Source organism: Equus asinus, chromosome 7, assembly GCF_041296235.1.
Source record: "Equus asinus isolate D_3611 breed Donkey chromosome 7, EquAss-T2T_v2, whole genome shotgun sequence".
NCBI lineage: Eukaryota > Metazoa > Chordata > Mammalia > Perissodactyla > Equidae > Equus > Equus asinus.
Genome location: NC_091796.1, coordinates 60010071 through 60028140, shown reverse-complemented (window position 1 = coordinate 60028140; position 18070 = coordinate 60010071). Strand labels below are relative to the sequence as shown.

The window sequence follows — 18070 nt, the reverse complement described above, 5'->3', positions numbered from 1 at the left end:
CCCGCCTGCGGCCCCGCCGGCCCGGCGGTGACAGGCGCTCGTGGCCCCGGCGCGGGCCCGCCCGCCGCCGCCGCCGGCCTCCAGGAGCCCCGAGGAGCCGCGGCGCCGCCGCAGCTGCCTGCGGGGCGGGGGGCGGGCGGGGCGGGGGACTCGGCGGGCCGGGCCGCCGCCGCCTCCCGGAACATGGCGGGGCCGGGAGGAGCGTGTGCATGCGAGTGTGCGCGGCCCGAGAGGGCGCCGCCGGCGTGCCGCGCCGGGCCCGGCGGGCGGGGCGGACGGGGGCCGGCGGCCGGGGAGGGGGCGCGGGCAGCGGGGAGCCGCCGCCCGCGTCGTCGAGGAGGGAGGGCGCCCGCGCCGCGGTGCTGTCCCGGCGGCCGCCGGCCGGTGCCTCCGCGGGCGGCCGGCGAGCGCCGGTTCGGGTGACGTGCGCAGAGCCTGGGAGCCGTGAGGTCCTCGGCTCGCTTTGAGGGCACTGTGGTGTGTGACGCATCCTCGAGGATCCCAAAGCGCTGGAGAAACGGTGGTACAAAGAGGTTACGGAAGCCCGGCTGACAGCTGTTTTGATAGTAACAGTAAGAACAGTTCGCGGTGGGAAGTTAACACTGTTGCAGCAGTTGAAGGCGTAGGGCACGTTTTAAGCAGTGTGGTGATCGGGATCGTCCTTTCAGTGGACGCCCGCGGCTGAAGCGCGAACGCGGGTCAAGTGGGTTGCAGATCTAGTGTTTGTCACGCTTCGGAATTAGCTCTAATCCTCAAGTTGAAACGAACCTGTGTTCTCAGTCATCGGTTCCCTTTTAATTTTGAGACGGCTCGTGTGAATTATAGAGGAAGGCGAACTAGTAAAATAGGTATTTTAAAATAAATTGACTTTATGAAAAACATGCTCAAGTAGGTTGTTAAAAATCTTGGGCACTCATCTGTTTCAGTTTCTTCAATCGTTGTACAAAGGCTTTCCTGGAGATTAGCTCAGAACTGGCAGAACATATGCTCTATTGGTGCCAAGTGGCTTAAAAACAAAATGAGATAGTGTCGAACACTGTAAGATCGAGTCGTAAGTGTTAATTGGTATTCGTGGAAAGAAAAGAGTAAAAGGCAGGATGCCTTTAATATCCTTAATCGTTATGGTTTCCATAGTTGTTAGAATGGTTTTGTGAACAGCCGGAGCTGGGAAAATGGAAATCTCTTGGTGTGTATTCCGTGAAGAATATTTGAGGAAGAGTAGAGAAAACAAAAATATTCACATGAGGAAAGAACTTAGTAGGTGAAAATATGTTGTGCGGTCTCTGGTTTTAGTTCTTTAATATCAGGAAGAGGGGGAAAAGCTTGAGTTTTGTTTGGAGAGGACTGCCGAATCAGTGGAATGAATTTAAAAGGAAGATGTTTTTATCAGAATGCTTATATGTTACTTTTTTTAAATAGAAGTTGTTGAAAAATGTGACTGATACTCTTCTGATGTAGATTGGAGAAATGGTAGTCAATAGGGATATTTGGAAAACACTCCTTTGGAAAGAGGTTTTTATTCTCAAGAAGATTCAATTTCTTGGTATTAGTTGACTAGTTTTCTTTAAACCATTCTTATGTTTTAAGAGCCTTATTTGAGTCTAAAAAAAGAATGATTAGTGAGAGTAATCATTTCCATCATAGTCCATAAGAGGTTTGGGCCGCTTTCTATATATAAGCTTGATAATGCTGAAGCAACATCTGTCAGATAAGCATGAAGAATTTGTCCAGTAATTGCAATAGGTTGCTTAAGAGCTATTGACACTACTTTCTGACATGGAACTTGTTGCTAAAACTAACATCAGTATGTGTTTCTAAAATGCCTGTGCTCTGTAGTAAAGAGCACAGTCTTGGAGATTTATCCTTAGAACTGGAAGGGACCTCAAAATTTCTAATCCATTTCCCTCATGTTACAGATGAAAATATAAAGGCCTGGAAAGGTGAAATGATTTACTGAAGTTTGCACAGCTAGTTAAAACAGTCTGTGGTTTGGGCCTAAAGATTTCTATGAAGATACTAATTTGCCTCTTTCTTTAAGAAGTAGCTTTATGGAGTAGTGGAGAGAACATTGAAATGTGAGAGGGCCTGGTTTTAAATTCTTGTTTGTCATTTCCTAACTGTGGTTTTTGACAAATCACGTTAACTCCCAGAACCTTGCTTTCTTAATCTACAAAGAATAATTTTCCTACGTATTTTACAGGGTTGTGGAATGGAATAAATGTGATTACATATAGAAAGCACATTGAATACTATAGACTTTTATACATATAAAAAGTGGTAATATTATTTTTAAAATAGATACAGTTCTTATTCTGTAACAAGGTGTTTAGATCCCTAGGTTTTTGCTTAGTCTTAGCTTTATTGTTTTCAGCACCTGCTGATTATAGCTCCCTGTAGATGCATTTTCTGATCCCCACTTAGTTCTAATCTTAGTAAAGCCTCTTATGAACATTTTAAATATTGCAGTTGTTAGAGCCAGACTTTCTCTGGAGCATATGAAGTTTCTTCATATAGCATTTGAAAACATTATCTTATACACTCATGCATGCATAATTTATCTGTTTCTTTAACAGACAGTGGCTTTTTAAAAGTAATAGTGAAAGTATCTTAATTGCAATGTTAATTTGTTGCTAGTTTTTAGAAATGGCAATAACAGGAGATAATTTCCTTTATAAACTCAGCTTTGAATAGTTCATCTTAAGGTTATCTTGTAGATTTAAAATACATTGAAGTGTTAAGGCAGAGTTTTTGTGTGTTGACTTTTGCTGCTGTTTGAAGACCTTTTCTTCTAGCGCTTTGAATTGGTAATACTGGAAACCAACATATCAGTATTGTATTGCGTAGATTATTTGTAACCTTGAAGCTAAAGATTATGACAAACATTTGTTGAGCACTTAGAATATGCATGTATCTGCTTCAAAGTTTTAAGTGAAATATTTCAGATAATTTTCACAGCAACCTTGTGAAACATGCTATTATTATTCTAACATATGGCTGAGGAAAATGGGGCTTTGAATGGTTATATGATGTGTAGATAGATATTCATAGACCTAAAAAAGTGACGGACTCTGTTGTCCCCATTCTTAACCATTTCTCAGTGCTCTGCCTCTCATTAATAAGTGTGTTTAGTTGATTTCGAAATGTTTTAAGGCAATGTTTCTTAAGTTTATACTTTGTGAAAAATGTTTGGGGGCCAACTATTCCACCTTCTGTGTTGGTCAAAAAACAAAAAGAAAATACCTTATGAGAATCATGGAAGATAGGCTGGCAAGCCTTTCTATGAGATGCTGATATAGTTGGGTTTTTTTCCTGTTAATTGTCAGAAGCAAATTATTCTCACCAGTTACAGGAGGACTACAGTTGTTAACATTGTAAGAGGCTGTTCTAACAAACTCCATCTTGATATTGATGTTATTGTTCTAAAGAAACATACCTTAATCAGAGTGAATGAACAGAAAAGATAACTTACCAAACTCACTTAGGCCTTTTGTATGAACGAATAGATCCAGCAATAGTAAATTTAAGTTTATCCAGCTTAGAAGATAGCATCCAAGACTAGGTTTTCTGATTAGTGAGACCCTCTAAAATTCTAAGAAGTTCAACTTCAAACTTAACTTCTTAGAAAATTAAGTTTAAACAGAGAAGTGCTTCCAAATTGAGACAAGTAGAAGAGGTAAATTACAAAGTTGCAAGTTATAAGGTGGAAATCGTTTCTTTTTCTTTGGCATTTAAAAATTGTCTTTTTTGGCCAATCTTTTAACATTATTTATTGCACTAAAATTGTTTCAAAATATGTAGTAGTTTGCTTTTCTGGTTATCAGTTTGTATTTGGGTCATAATTAAAGGAAAAGTCACAAGTATTAGTGATAAATATCTTATTTTTAAACTACCTTACTGCTTGAAAGAGTTGTGAGAGAGCCCTGCAGCTTCTCAGATTTCAGATTGTTCTTCCTTCTGCATAAGGGTTTTGTCCGCATTCTCAGATCTAAGAGAGTACAAAAACCGTGCATGTGTGGCTTTCTCTTCCTAGAAATAGCTGTATTGACGGGATAAAAGATGATAGTACGTTAAAAATTATGATGCTTTGTAGTTCATGAAGTAATTTTTGCATCTGATCTCTTTTGAATTTCACAGTGACTCTGAGTTGGTAAAATCGTGGCTAATCGAATGATATTGAATCTTAGATAGGATCCAGGTTAAAATTCTCTGGAGTAATGCTAGACTCCTTTGAAATTCACTTATGAAAGAGAAGCATTAGCTTCTAAAGGACAAGGAAAGAAACACATGTACTTTTATTCTCTTCCATCAAAACCACATTGTACACAGCTTTCTTTCTATTCTTTTCTACCACTTCTGAAACTTAAGCAGGGTAGAAGTCAATACTAAAAACGTTCTTTACACCACTTTACTAATTAGTGGTGATTTTAAAGATGTTAAAGACGGTTAGGTGAGAAAATTAAACTTTTACACAATGGTGCCAGCCCGTGGCCGAGAGGTTAAATTCACTCGCTCTGCTGTGGCGGCCCAGGGTTTCACCAGTTTGAATGCTGGGCGCGGACCTGGCACCGCTCATCAGGCCATGCTGAGGTGGCATCCCATATGCCACAACTAGAAGAACCCATAACTAAGAATATACAACTATGTACTGGGGGGCTTTGGGGAGAAAAAGGAAAAAAATAAAATCTTTTAAAAAAAAAGTTTTTACACAATGTTTCCTACTGTAATTTGCACAAAAATATTATAACTAGAAATAAAGCCTTGGCTTGCATTCCAGTGTTCTATATGAAAGTCTTGCAACCTCTGAGTTAAAGTAAGTCCTTTTTACCAGAATTTGATTTTGACTATTTGGAAGTTTCTTGGTGATCAATTAAGAGAACTTCTTTAGGTACTGTTAGATGCTTTCGTATATGTTATCTTAATATGTGATGAGAGTAGATATCTTACATATCTAGTTATGAAAATACTTCTAAAAGTTGTCACTGGAATTTCTCCAACACTAGATGTGGTTATTCAAGAGCTAACTCGAAATTTGTTATTTAAATGTAATTCTATTACTTGGAGAGAGATTTTTTCTTAACATCAACCCAATTCATTCATAGATTTATAGTTGAGGTGATCACCCGTTAGTGGTTATTCAACCTTCAGAGCTTATCCCTTGTCTTCCAGGATCCATAAAAACATTCCTAGAATGAAGATGCGTGTTCTCTTTAAGCTGCAGTTGAACAGGACAAAAGATACCTCTTTACCAAGTTTCTGTTTGTCCTCACGTTATTGAAAGTAAATAGGAATGTTTGACAGCAGATTGGCTTACTGGTTCTTCATTTCCTTTGTCCTTTCCCACTTCGCCGTTCCTCCTCCTCTTTCAGGCGATAGTGCTCTCTTGCTTTGCAAACACCCAGTAAAAATAAATCTGTACCTATCTGTTGTTGGTCAACAATTTAAATTTGTGTTATTAAATTTAAATTACATTACCACTTTCATTTTACATTTTAAGGCTTTTATCTTTTATTGTGGTTATGAATGTATTTGATTTTAGCTACAGGAATTTGGATCATGGGCTAATACACGGGCAAATAATCATTTGCATTTTCTCTTCTGTGAATTGATACATGTTATCCTTTGGCCATTTTTCTCTCTTCTTTGTTGCTTCTTATTCAAAACTTGTAGGAGTGGCCAATCAAAAATTTAAACAATTTTTAAACCATTTTTATTAGGGTTTTTAGATTTCAAAAGTAATATATGCTTATTGTTAAAATAAAAATTATATAATAAAAGGGTTAATAGTTCTCCAGCCTCCCCTTATGGATATTCTTTTATATTAGAGATTATTAATCTGTGTGTTATATGTTATAAATGTTTTTCCTAATCATTTATTTTCTGAATTAAAACTTTTTTGTTGTTGTTGTTGAGGAAGATTCTCCCTGAACTAACATCTGTTACCAATCCTCCTCTTTTTGCTTGAGGAAGATTGTCACTGAGCTAACATCTGTGCCAGTGTTCCTCTGTTTTGTATGTGGGACACGGTCACAGCATGGCTTGCTGGAGTGGTGTGTAGGTCCATGACCAGGATCCAAAACTGCAAACCCTGGGCTACTGAAGCAGAGCACACAAACTTAACCACTATGCCACTGGGCTGGCCCCCAAAACTTCTATTTTACAGCACCACTGCCTCTTGGCAAGCCCCAGAAGAAACTGGCTCTCTCCAAACTACTAACTACCTTATTGAGGTGATAACTCTCAGGCTATTTTCTTATGCCTTCACACTCCTAGTCCAAGAATTTCTTCTGCCTCTGGCTTTTGTGATCTCAGATGTTAGGGAAGAAACAGCAGAAAATGTGAGAATCCTTTGAGCATAGGAGAAAACATGGAGGCTCACATTTGAGTCATAGTCATTATAAAGTGCTAATTGACTGGTGGAGGCATAATTACAAATGTTCTGTGATTAATAAGAGGCTCACCACGGAACTTTTGATTCAGTGACCTTGTGAAGTTTATCTTATTCCCCTTTTATAGATGAGATTTGGTGACTGTATTGCTCCCTTACCAAACTACGCCTTCAGAGAAGTTGATGATGATATTAAGAGGGAAAAACAGGATAAAATGATAGATAAATTTTGAGTCTTTTGGGGAAAAATAATTATTTTGTATTGTGGATTTTTACAAGGAGTGAAAGGTCTTGAATGATCCAGTCTGACAATGTGATGGGTTGTCTCTGGATGTTGAATTTGAAAGTAACTGGAATTTTTATCTTTTTATTTGTGAATTTTTGAGTCTTACCACAATGAACAAGTATTATGCATATAATAAAGAGGGTTTTAAACACGGCATGGTTAGTTAAATTTAAAATAAATGTTTCTATGAACAGCATTGCTTTTGGCATTGTTGAGGCAGGCATTTGGGAAAATATAAGTGAAGGAAATATTATAGTTTGTGTCTTTTTAAGGGTTTACACTCATTGAAGAAAACATAGACATGAAAATGGGAGGACAATATTAGTATTTAATCATCAAAATTGCTTTCTAGTTGGTGTGGAAAGGAGTGTGGTAAGCCCTGCAAGGACATGGATCGGGTCTCTCTTGTTCACTGTTGTACCCCCAAATTTCATCGCACTGTGAAGGGTCAGCATATACTTACTGAATAACAGAGAATCACTCCGATACCAATGTCAGAAGAGGGATCTGACTGGCATAATTGGGGGAACTGGCGCTAAGGGAGAAAAGATGGGTAGCAGCTGAGAAAGACCATGATTACCAGAATGAGGGGGTTAATAGGAATGAATTTCTAAGAAGAGGAATAATGTAACACAGATTTCTTAGAAAATAATTCTAGGAATTATGTGGAATTTAAATAGGAGGCAAGAAGATGGTTGAAAAGTCTCTTAGGTTTTAGGTACCAATGCTAAGCACATATCTGAAGAAGATAGTCTCTGCCTGTATGGAGCTTAAAATCTATCAGGAAGCGTTAAATTACTTAAAACAAGGATCCGTAATTAGAGATTCTATAAATGTTTTGAAGTTATATTGCAAATTCCATAGTAAATAATGTGTTTAGGGGAAGGACGTGTGACTTTCAGGCTCTGAAATAGGTCTGTACAAAAAAGACTAAGGATCGCTGACTTTGAAATTTAAGTCAACTTTTGATGTAGAACTACAGTCCTCCCTCAGTGTCGGGGGGGATTGGTTCCCAGAAGCCCCACGGAGACCAAATCCAGAATGCGCAAGTCCCTTAGATGAGATGGCACAGTACAACGCGGAGGGCCAAAGGTATTGTGTTCTCAATAGTCCTCTGTTACATTCTTAACTAGTCCTAAACTTGTGTTTTTAGGCATTATTTTTTATAGTATATTTCCTTTAATAGATAAAGCTCTTTAATATTGGTACCATCAGTGGGTAGAATTTTAAAATTTTTTCCCAGTTCATAACATTTGAATGATTATATATCAGGAAATGTTTTATTTTAAAAATAAAACCAAATATACAATATTTTTTCCCATTGGGGTTGGAGTTTTCACAGTACCACCCTTTTCTTGTTACTTTCTTATAGCTATTAGAATGCGGTGAATTTACTCTGCTCTGGTTCCTCATTATATGTCTCCTTATCATTCTCATCAGCATTCTTTGGCAAGGAAACAGTTTATAATTCTAAATTGGTCTGGACGAAAGAGCTACCAATAATACATACTACTACCCTAAGTCAGTTTAGAGCATGGGGTTTTTTTTTAATGCCTTGAAATATGCAGTTCTCCTGAATTCTTGTGCATAGTATAGTATGTAGATTTATGTTGGAGAGTGAGTGAGATACAGAAAAAGTGAGGTAGCAAATCAGGACTAAAATAAAGCCCAAACAATTCAGCCCTGGTGTGAAGTCATACGGAAGCTACAGTTTTGGCTGTAACTGAAGCAGTGTTATAACCCACAAAATTGTTGGGTCAGAGTGGGAATAGTGTGGTATGCAGATTAGAAATAACTTGATACTTCCATTAGCATTGCTTTCTTGGGGGTACTGATTTCAGCAACCTATAACTGCATAAAAAGTTTGGGCATAGATAAAGATGATTTTCAGGATCACAGGCTTATATTGCAGAAGCAGTGATTATGGTAAACTATTCTGATTTTTTTATGCTGTGACCTTTATCCCATATCTCTTATATTTTTATGTGCCACTGTTAAAACTACACCTAAGTATGTCAGCAATTAAAAGTCGTTTCCTTTCATTTAAGGCTAAAGTGCCTATCATTTTTAAAGAAAGCAGTAAAAGTGAGGTCGTTATTTGGGATTAAACGGTGAATAGTACTTTGGTACCAGATGAATGGTATGTTGCTAAGATTGGCTGTTTGTCTTTTGAGGGGTGGGAGAAGGGGGCAAAGTTAAAATACCAAAAACAAATTTTTTATTTTGAAACATTTAGGTAACTTAAAAGGTACAGAAATAGGTAACTTAAAAGGTACAGACAATAATGTAATGAACACCTGAGCACCTATCACCAACTTAGGAATTAAACATTACAAATTCAGTTGAAGCTCCCTGTGTACCGTTCCTTGATTCATTTCTTCACTTTCCCAGGGGAATTCCTGTCTCCCTCCCTTTGCACAAACTTTTCTGATCAGTGACTTTTCCCTTTCTCTAGACCTATGTAAATTTGTTTTTCTTCAAAGTTCACCTCAGTGACCTTTTCCGTTTTAACTCTGTTACATATTGTATAAAACAGTAAGCTCAGTCTGACTAGGGAAATTGAAAATAAGATTGTATACTTGAGGTAGAAATCGACCTTAAAATCTAGGCGAAGGAAAGTTAGACTTCAACACTGCACTGTGTGCAGAAGAGAACTGATAAAATAGATGTGAGAGTAACCTAACGAAATAATTATTTTGGGAAGATGTCTGGTAGCGGCAGTATGGAACAGTGGGTCTGAAAGGAAGTGGTAAATTGCTAACTCATTTTGACTGACTTTTTCTCTCCTACTTACTCTGTTTGCAAGATTTTGCTTGGCCTCCAAACACTTTACCATTTTGCGGGAAGAGAAGGGAGCTGGTGGCAAAATGCTTAATTATGGATGTTTCTAGTTTTCAGAATTTGGGGCATTACTGCTGACCCCATTTAGAATCCATTGACAGCCAAGTGAATATGTATTGGCCCTTAGATTTCTACTTTCAACATTGGTAATTTTTTCAGCTCCCAGTGCCAGAGATGCAAGTAAAGCTGCCAAACCATTTTCTCTGAGGTGTTGCAGCCCTCTACTGGTCTATGGAAGTTGCACAATTTAGAACCTGGTAGGGCTAAAAAGAGGTCAGGAAACTCAGCAACTCATTTTTAGAATCTAAGAACCTTAGAAGTCGTTTATGCAAACTTTCTCAATTGCAGCTGAGCATTTTATATTTCCACTTTAGTAAGTGTATATATAGATGGAAATAAATGTATATAGAGCTATATTAGATACCAAGGGCAAATAGATAATTCTAAGCACGACTGCCTGTATTACTCTCTTTAAAAACTCTAAATGCATGTGGTCTTTTATGGCCCAATGTTTGACAGTGTCAAAAACTTTTTACCACTAATCTCTTGTAAATATTATCTAATGAAGTAAAGAGAATTTTATTTTTAAAAAACTTGAGGTATTGTTTAGTTCTTACTATTAGAAGATAAATTGCTGTTAGAAAATAAATACAACAGATAAATGCTAATTGCTTCTTTTATTTTGAAAGCATTTTTACTTCTTGTTGCTGGAGCCAGAAACTTGGGTTTCATTCTAGCTTCCTTGCTCTTGTTTACTGTTCCTCCCAACCTCACAGTATGCTCATTATACTTTAAGTGATCTCCTTATCGCTCATCTAATTCCTCCTTGGTCTGTCTTCCAAAGTTTTACCAATGGCACCTTTCTAAATATACTACTCAGATTATGTCACTATCTTTTAAAAAGCCTTAAATTGCTTTTTTTCATCATAAAGATCAAACAACACAATGACAAGGTGTGTCATCATGTGATCCCTTCCTACTTTCTTTAGTCTCATTTTCTACCCCACTGGCTTTGATTTTTGCTCTCCCTTCAATGGGGCCTGCTTTCTTGTATGGATGTGTCTGTCACTGACTAATTGCCCCGAGGAACTCAAGGGTGGGTTTGGAAGCATTTAACTGTTTTTCCAAATTGTTTTTTCCCTTTTGTTAAGGAGAGGCAATCACCGACCACCCTGAACCCAACCAGCCTCACCAGGAGAACCACATCTGTGTCCTTTGCCGTATTTTTAATGCTAAGATCTCTCCAGGAGGAGCTTAAGCCTTGTTACTTTATGACCTGCAGTGTAGTGGAAGCATGTTTTCTAACTGAGCTCACACAATTGCCATCAAATACGCAACTCTCCTTGTTGAATATTCATTCCCCATCCGAAATAAAAGGTCCCTGCTTCCCTTTGTTCTGGGTTGCCACGACTCTGGAAACGATTCCTCATGGTCTCCTGTTTGCTGCAAATATACTGTACTTTGTGAGATAACTACTTGTGGTAGAGAGTCTTATATGACTCACCAGGAGGCAAATCCACTTGGGTTTCAGTAACATGTCCACACCTGTGCACATGCTTATCCTTCTCCATCTGCACCCCTGTCCATATCTACCTGCCTCATAGTCATTCTTAAGATTCTGTTTTAGGGGCTGGCCCCATGGCCGAGTGGTTAAGTTCGCGAGCTCCACTGCAGCCGGCCCAGTGTTTCGTTGGTTCGAATCCTGGGCGTGGACATGGCACTGCTCATCAAGCCACGCTGAGGCAGCATCCCACATGTCACAACTAGAAGGACCCGCAACGAAGAATATACAACTATGTAGTGGGGGGCTTTGGGGAGAAAAAGGAAAAAAAATAAAATCTTAAAAAAAAAAATGAGGAAACGCAAATTTATAAAAAAAATAAATAAAATCTTAAAAAAAAATTAGGAAACGCAAATTTATTAAAAAAAAAAAAGACTCTATTTTAGTGTTACCTCTTCTAGAAATCTGCCACCCATACCCCTATATACATGAACTGAGTTGCGCGATCCCTTTGTGCTAGTATTATCATACTTGTATAGCATTTATTATTCCATACGGTAATTAATTTGTCCTTGGCCCCTAAAAGCTGTAAATTCCCTTTAGGCTAGAATTGTGTCTTGTTCATCTTTAGTTCCATTGCTTGGCATATCGATGCTTAATAAATGTTAAAAGATTATTGCATGAGCCAACTGGGGTATGATAGATGAAGGAAATATACCCATAGTTGAGTAATTCAACGTCACACACAATTCGTTGTTTTGAAGTTATGAGGAGAATCGATTCTTCCAGACAAATCTGTGTTGGATATACTTCTCATGATATATCTATATTGAGGAAAGGGGTGGGGGGTGATAAAGAATGGTAGAATTTTAGAGCTGGACTGGACCTTATTTTAAAACAAGGAAACTGAAACCCAAAGAGTTTACTAGAAAGAGTTACAAGAATCCAGGTCTTCTAGTACTTTATTTACTTTGCTAAATTCCTACTAATAGATTTTGCCTTAGACTTGGTTAGGATTGGTAGATACTGGTTGTTTATACTTTAAGCACTTGTTATCTAAATATCACTGCATTTTATACATAGGTTTACCATAATAAACATATATAGCTAAACCAAATTGACTGTTTATAATGTATTTACTTTATGTGGTTTTCTGAATCATCTGCCATGCCCAGATTCCTGAAAGATATAATATTTAGCAACACCAGCCCAAACTGCAGCCTGTATTTACTGGATTGAGCTTCTGTCCTGAATCTTTTGCTGCCTTTCATATTGTGGTGACTGGGTTAGAAAACATAAAACACATAAAAGTACTTTTTGCCTCTTTCCCTCTACCTCTGTCTGAAGCAGTCTCATTATTCTTTCCCCTTGGGTTCTGCCCAGAACACTGAAGTTCTCCAGAGCAAACCAAGTGGAAGTCAACCTATTTTATTATTTTTAAAATTTTTATTTTGAGTAGTAGTACATGTTGATTATAAAAATTAATATAGGGGCTGGCCCTGTGGTTGAGTGGTTAAATTCGTGCACTCTGCTTTGGTGGCTGAGGGTTTCGCCACTTCGGATCCTGGACTCGGACATCGCACTGCTCATCAAGCCATGCTGAGGCGGCGTCCCACATGCCACAACCAGAGGCACTCACAACTGGAATATACAACTATACACCAGGGGACTTTGGGGAGAAGAAGGAAAAAAAAAAGATTGGCAACAGATGTTAGCTCAGGTGCCAATCTTTAAAAAAAAAAAAGTTAATATAGAACTATATAAAATAGACCATAAATATTCCTAAAGGACTTTAAAGAACATTGTTTTAAGGACATTGAGAACAGTTTATTTTAAAGGATGTGGATGTTTGTCTTCATCTTTTGCATACTGTTGGTTAAATTTGTGATTTTTATGATATTGATTTCTTTGTCTGGAATAAACCTCATACTTCCTTGTGGAAAAATGTCATGGAATAGCTGCCAGAAAACATTTCGGTGAAAATCAACCATTGCTTACTTTGGGAAGGCGTGATAAAGAAAGCAAGACCCTCTTCATAGACTGAATCCTCACTTGAATGGTTTAAGTACTTAAGGGGGGAAAAAGTCCAGTTAAGATCTCAAGAGTGGCCATTTATTTTGAGGCCTTTTCCATTATTTTTTTTTTAAACTACTTATAAAATGTGAGGGAATTACGCTGTTTGGTCTTTGTATAAGTGGGAAACACTTAGTGTTTATGTCTAATGGTTTATTCTTTTTTGCATGGGAGAAAACAGCAATGAGGATGTCACGATTGTTTTAATAATATAAGCTATCATTTTTTGCACTCACAGAAAAATAGAATTTGGAGTTAAATTGTTCTAAGTCTCTTATTCTGGAGTGAGAATTTTGGAAGGATAGGAGGTCTTCAATGTCATCTAACCTAATTTTACTTTTAGGAAGAAACAAATAATTGAGAAGTGATGAAGGTCAACTGGAAAATCATTGATAGATCTCAGAATAGCATCTTGGACTTAAGGTTCCCAGATCAAATCACAGAGAAAATAATAGTTACTTTCCTAAGGGAATGACTGTTATGGACCATTGAGTTCTATTGTTGTGATTTGGTCCTTTACTAGTTGCCTTTTTTCTCAAAACAATTTGGAGGGAGCATTTTTACCCCCAAAGCAGCTGTAGACCAGTGAAAGCTGGAACAGAAAAAAGTTAGGAATTCCCATTCTATGCTTATTCTTTAGGTAGAATGTAAAATTGGTGGTAAATTTAGAGTGCAGCATTTGGATACTTTGTTTGCCAGGGGCTATGCTAAGATATCCCTTTAGTTACTTTGCATAGCCTTATCAGTTGAGCTTAATCATTTCATAATATAGGTGAAGAAATTAAGTAACTTGGACTTTGTTTTCAGTTGTATTTAATCTAAAGTGCATGTTCTGGGCACCTCTGGACAAGAGGGCAGACTGGGGAAGCTCTCTTCTTTTTCGAAGGTATGGAAATACTAGATAAAAATAAAACATTTAAGAAGTCCACATTTGCACTTGAAAGCAAGAAAGAGGAATCTGCAGGTGTCTGAAATGGAAAAAGAGCTCAAAGTCATGATAGAAGACAAAAATTGAAGCCTTGTCCTATAAGGAAAATAGACAGCTGCCCTTTAGTGTGTGAGCTTTAATGCATTGGTGGCATCCACAGGCCCAGGAATGGCATGGAGCTGAGCCCAGACCAGCAAGGGTCTGAATTATTCATGAATGGGGCCTAAAAAAAAGCCCATCTGCCAGCCTGGGTTTATACTTCCTGGCATAGCTTCTTCCTATCTTTTTATTTTTAACCTTTATAGTATCCTGTTGTGGTCTCTCTTACAAGATATATTACTGAATCTTATTTTTATCCAGCCTCTAAGACTCTTATCTTTTGATTAATTTTAATCCATTTTCATTTATTGTAATAACACATATATTGGGAATTATTTACATTCTATTTACTGTACTTCTGTTTGTTTTCCACAATCAGTTTCTTAATTTTAAATATGTATCTTCTCTCCAAGCAAGACAAGTACTTTAACCACCTTCTCACTTTCCTCTAGTCTCCACTACAACACCCCTTACTCCCCAGTTTCCCAGCTGCCATGTTTTGATGTTCTGTAGAATTTTAGTTCTGGATTGTTAGGGGTATTCTTCTAGTACCCATCCATTCTTTTTCTATGAAATATGCGTTATTAGGTTATTTACTGTACTCTCATATATCAAATAGTGTCCTCATAGATTTATTTCAATTTTTATTTGAGTGCCTATTTAAAAGCAATTTTTACACAGGGTTTTTGTTTATATGTAAACATTCTAAGGCCTTTTTATGCCTGAAAATATCAGTAGTTCACCCTCACTTTTAAATGATAACTTAGTTTGATTAAAGAGTTTTGGTTTGAAATTATTTTCCTTTAACATTTTGAAAATATTACTACATTGTTCTCTTGCCTATGGCATTGCTTTTCCAAAGTTCTGATGTCAGTTTGATTTCTTTTCCTGTGTGTGTGACTTGCAGTTCCTCTCTAGAAGATTTTGAAATTTTTTGTCTTTTTCAGTTTATTGTGTGTCTAGGTGTAGTTTCTTTTTTGTCTTGTTTTAAATTCATATTCATTCATTCATTCTTTCGTTCAACAAATGCTTAGTCTACTGTATGCCAGTAAGTATTCTAGACACTTTAATCTGAGATTTTTCATCTTTCCTCAATTCTGGGAAATTATTAGTTTTTTCAAAATATTGTGTTTTCTCCATTTTTTTTCTTTCTGGGAATTCTATTTTATGGATTCTGTCACTTCTGACTTCTCCATATCTCATAATTTTAATATTTTCCATTTCTTTATCTCTTCCTGATGCTTTCTGCAACTATCCTCTACCTAATCTTCTAGCTCACTAATTCACTCTTTGGCTTATACATTCTATCATTTATCTACTCTGTAGAGTTCTTTATTTTAACCATTACACTCTTATATTCTTCATTTCTTCTTGGTTCTTTTTAGTCCTGCTGCATATTGTCAATTTTCTCTTATGTCTTTGACGATTTTTTGGTGAGGAAGATTGGCCCTGAGCTACCGTCTCTTACCAGTCTTCTTCTTTTTGCTTGAGGAAGATTGTCGCTAAGCTAACATCTTTGCCGGTCTTCCTCTATTTTATATGGGATGCCACTACAACGTAGCTTGACGAGCAGTGTGAGGTCTGCACTTGGGATCTGAGCCTGTGAACCCCAGGTCACCGAAGTGGAGTGCATGAACTTAACCACTGTGCCATCAGGCCAGCCCCAAGGATTTTAAATGTTTTTTAAAATTCTTCATATGTCTGTCTCATTAATTCTGCTACATATAGTGTAGATGGTTTATTTTGAGTTTAGGTTTTATTCTAAGTTCAATGGGAAGCCAAAAAGAATTGGGCAGGGCCGTGGTATCATCTGACTTTTAGTTTTAAAAGATTACTCTTCTGCTTGTCTCAGAGGTATGTGCATAAGAGAGAGAAGGAGGAAGGGAGGAGTGGAGTAAGAATAGAAGCAGGAAGATCATTTGCAAAGTTTTTGCAGTAGCCTATTCACGTGATGATGGTGGCTTAGGATAGGTAGCAATTGAGGTGGAAAGACATGGATTTAATTTGAGATATGTTTTAGAGAGAGTCAACATTTCTTAATTTTTGGCTTAAATAATGGATGGATGGTGGTGCCATTTATTGAAATGGAGGAGATGGATGGATGAGTGTGGAGGAGGAAATTTGATGGGGAAAATGAATGCTCTGTAATCTTTTTTTGGTTTGATATGCTTATTAAACATTAATGTGAAGATGTCAAATAGTTGAATATACAAATATGGAGTTTTAGATGGGGACTAAGATGAGATACAGATTTGGAAGTCAGGGGCATTTCAGTGATATTTAAAGCTAGAGGGCTGGATTAGGCCATTTAGGGAGTGTGTTGTAGAATAGAAAACCATCCAGGATCAAGTCCTGATTTAGTCCAGCGTTTAGAGTTGTTTCTGTAGAAACAGAGCAGTCAAGAAAAAAAGAGTTTCTTTTAAGGGCTTATTCTATCCGTTTGCATAATTTTCAGCATAAAAATGTAATGTTTTGTTGAACCAGTGTGTATAAATGGATATTTAGATCCCCCCCCCCCTCAGTGTTTTGGACATAACAAGCAACATTTTAGTGGACCTAACAAGCAACATTTTAGTGTATGTTTTTGCATATTTTTGTAGTACACTTGTAAAATAAATTACTAAAAGTTGAATTGTTAGGACAAAAGGCTGTGCATTTTTATTTTAATGGCTTTGCCAGATTCCTCTCCAAAGAGGTTATCCCAGTTTCATTGCCATCAGCAGTGTATGACTATTCTGGTTTCTCTGAATGCTTGCCAACAGAGCCTTAATCCTTTTTAGTCTTTTTGAGTGAAAAGTCATCTTAGTATATAAAATAATGAATGAGTTTGAATGCTTCTGTATGTTTACTCAGCATTTGTATTTCTTGTTCTTTGAACTGCTTCTTCATGTCTTCTTCTGATTTCTATTTTATTATTTTTTTTGCTGAGGAAGATTTGCCCTGAGCTAACATCTGCTGCCAATCTTCCTCTTTTTGTGTGTGAGCCACCACCACAGCATGGCCACTGATAGACGAGTGGTGTAGGTCTGTGCCCAAGAACTAAACCTGGGCCGCCAAAGAGGAGCATGCCAAACTTAACCACTAGGCCGCTGGGGCTGGCCTTCTGATTTTTTTATGATAAGTTGTTTGTTTTTTATTGATTTGTTAGAACTCTGTGATTTTTCTTTTTCATATGTGTTAACAAATGTTTTCACTTGTCTGATTTCTGTGTATGATATTTGCATGTCTAGTTTTAAATTTTTATTTATGACTTCAAAAAAATGACTTTTAGCTTTTATATCATGTTTTAGAAACTTTCCTTATCTTTAAGATAATTTTTGGGGGCCGGCCCAGTGGCACAGTGGTTAAGTGTGCACCTTCTGCTTCAGCAGCCCCGGGTTTGCTAGTTTGGATCCTGGGTGCAGACATGGCACTGCTTGGCAGGCCATGCTGTGGTAGGTGTCCCACATATAAAGTAGAGGAAGATGGGCATGGATGTTAGCTCAGGGTCAGTCTTCCTCAGCAAAAAGAGGAGGATTGGCAGCAGATATTAGCTCAGGGCTAATCTTCCTCAAGAAAAAGGAAAGATTTTTTTTTTCTTACTTATGTGGTTTAATTTTCACATTTATTTCTTTGAGCCAGATGACAACATTTTTAACTTATCAAAATTATTCTGAAATTTATTTGGTAAGAAATGACAGGTTAATCTTGAGAAAGAAAAATGATAAGGCACTAAAATTTATTATAAAGCTTTACAAAAAAGAATAAAAAATTTAAAAATATCCAGATGCAAAAAAAGCCCCAAATCAAGTAGTATAGTATTGGTACAAGAATGGAAAGATAGAATAATGAAACAGACTAGAAAGCCCAGAAACAGATGTGGGTGTATAAAGGAATAAGACTGTTATTAAAAACTAGTATTACAGATAGATGGGAAGAGTTAATGTCAAAAGAAGTTAAAGAAAATAAGAGTGAATA

General features: G+C 37.4%; 1 protein-coding gene across 14 annotated transcripts in view; it reads left to right on the top strand.

The window, feature by feature from the left end:
- ANKRD12 (ankyrin repeat domain 12) overlaps positions 1-18070 on the top strand; it is a 138343-nt gene that overhangs the window by 933 nt on the left and 119340 nt on the right. Inside the window, exon 1 of one of the 14 annotated variants that reach the window (XM_070513557.1) lies at positions 323-572. The exons of 9 other annotated variants lie outside the window; for them this stretch is intronic. The gene's annotated coding sequence lies outside the window, so the exon portion shown is untranslated. Of the gene's footprint in view, positions 1-322; positions 573-7468; positions 7764-18070 lie in introns of those variants that run through there. 4 more of the 14 variants (XM_044773436.2, XM_070513562.1, XM_070513558.1 and 1 more) reach the window with 4 other exon arrangements.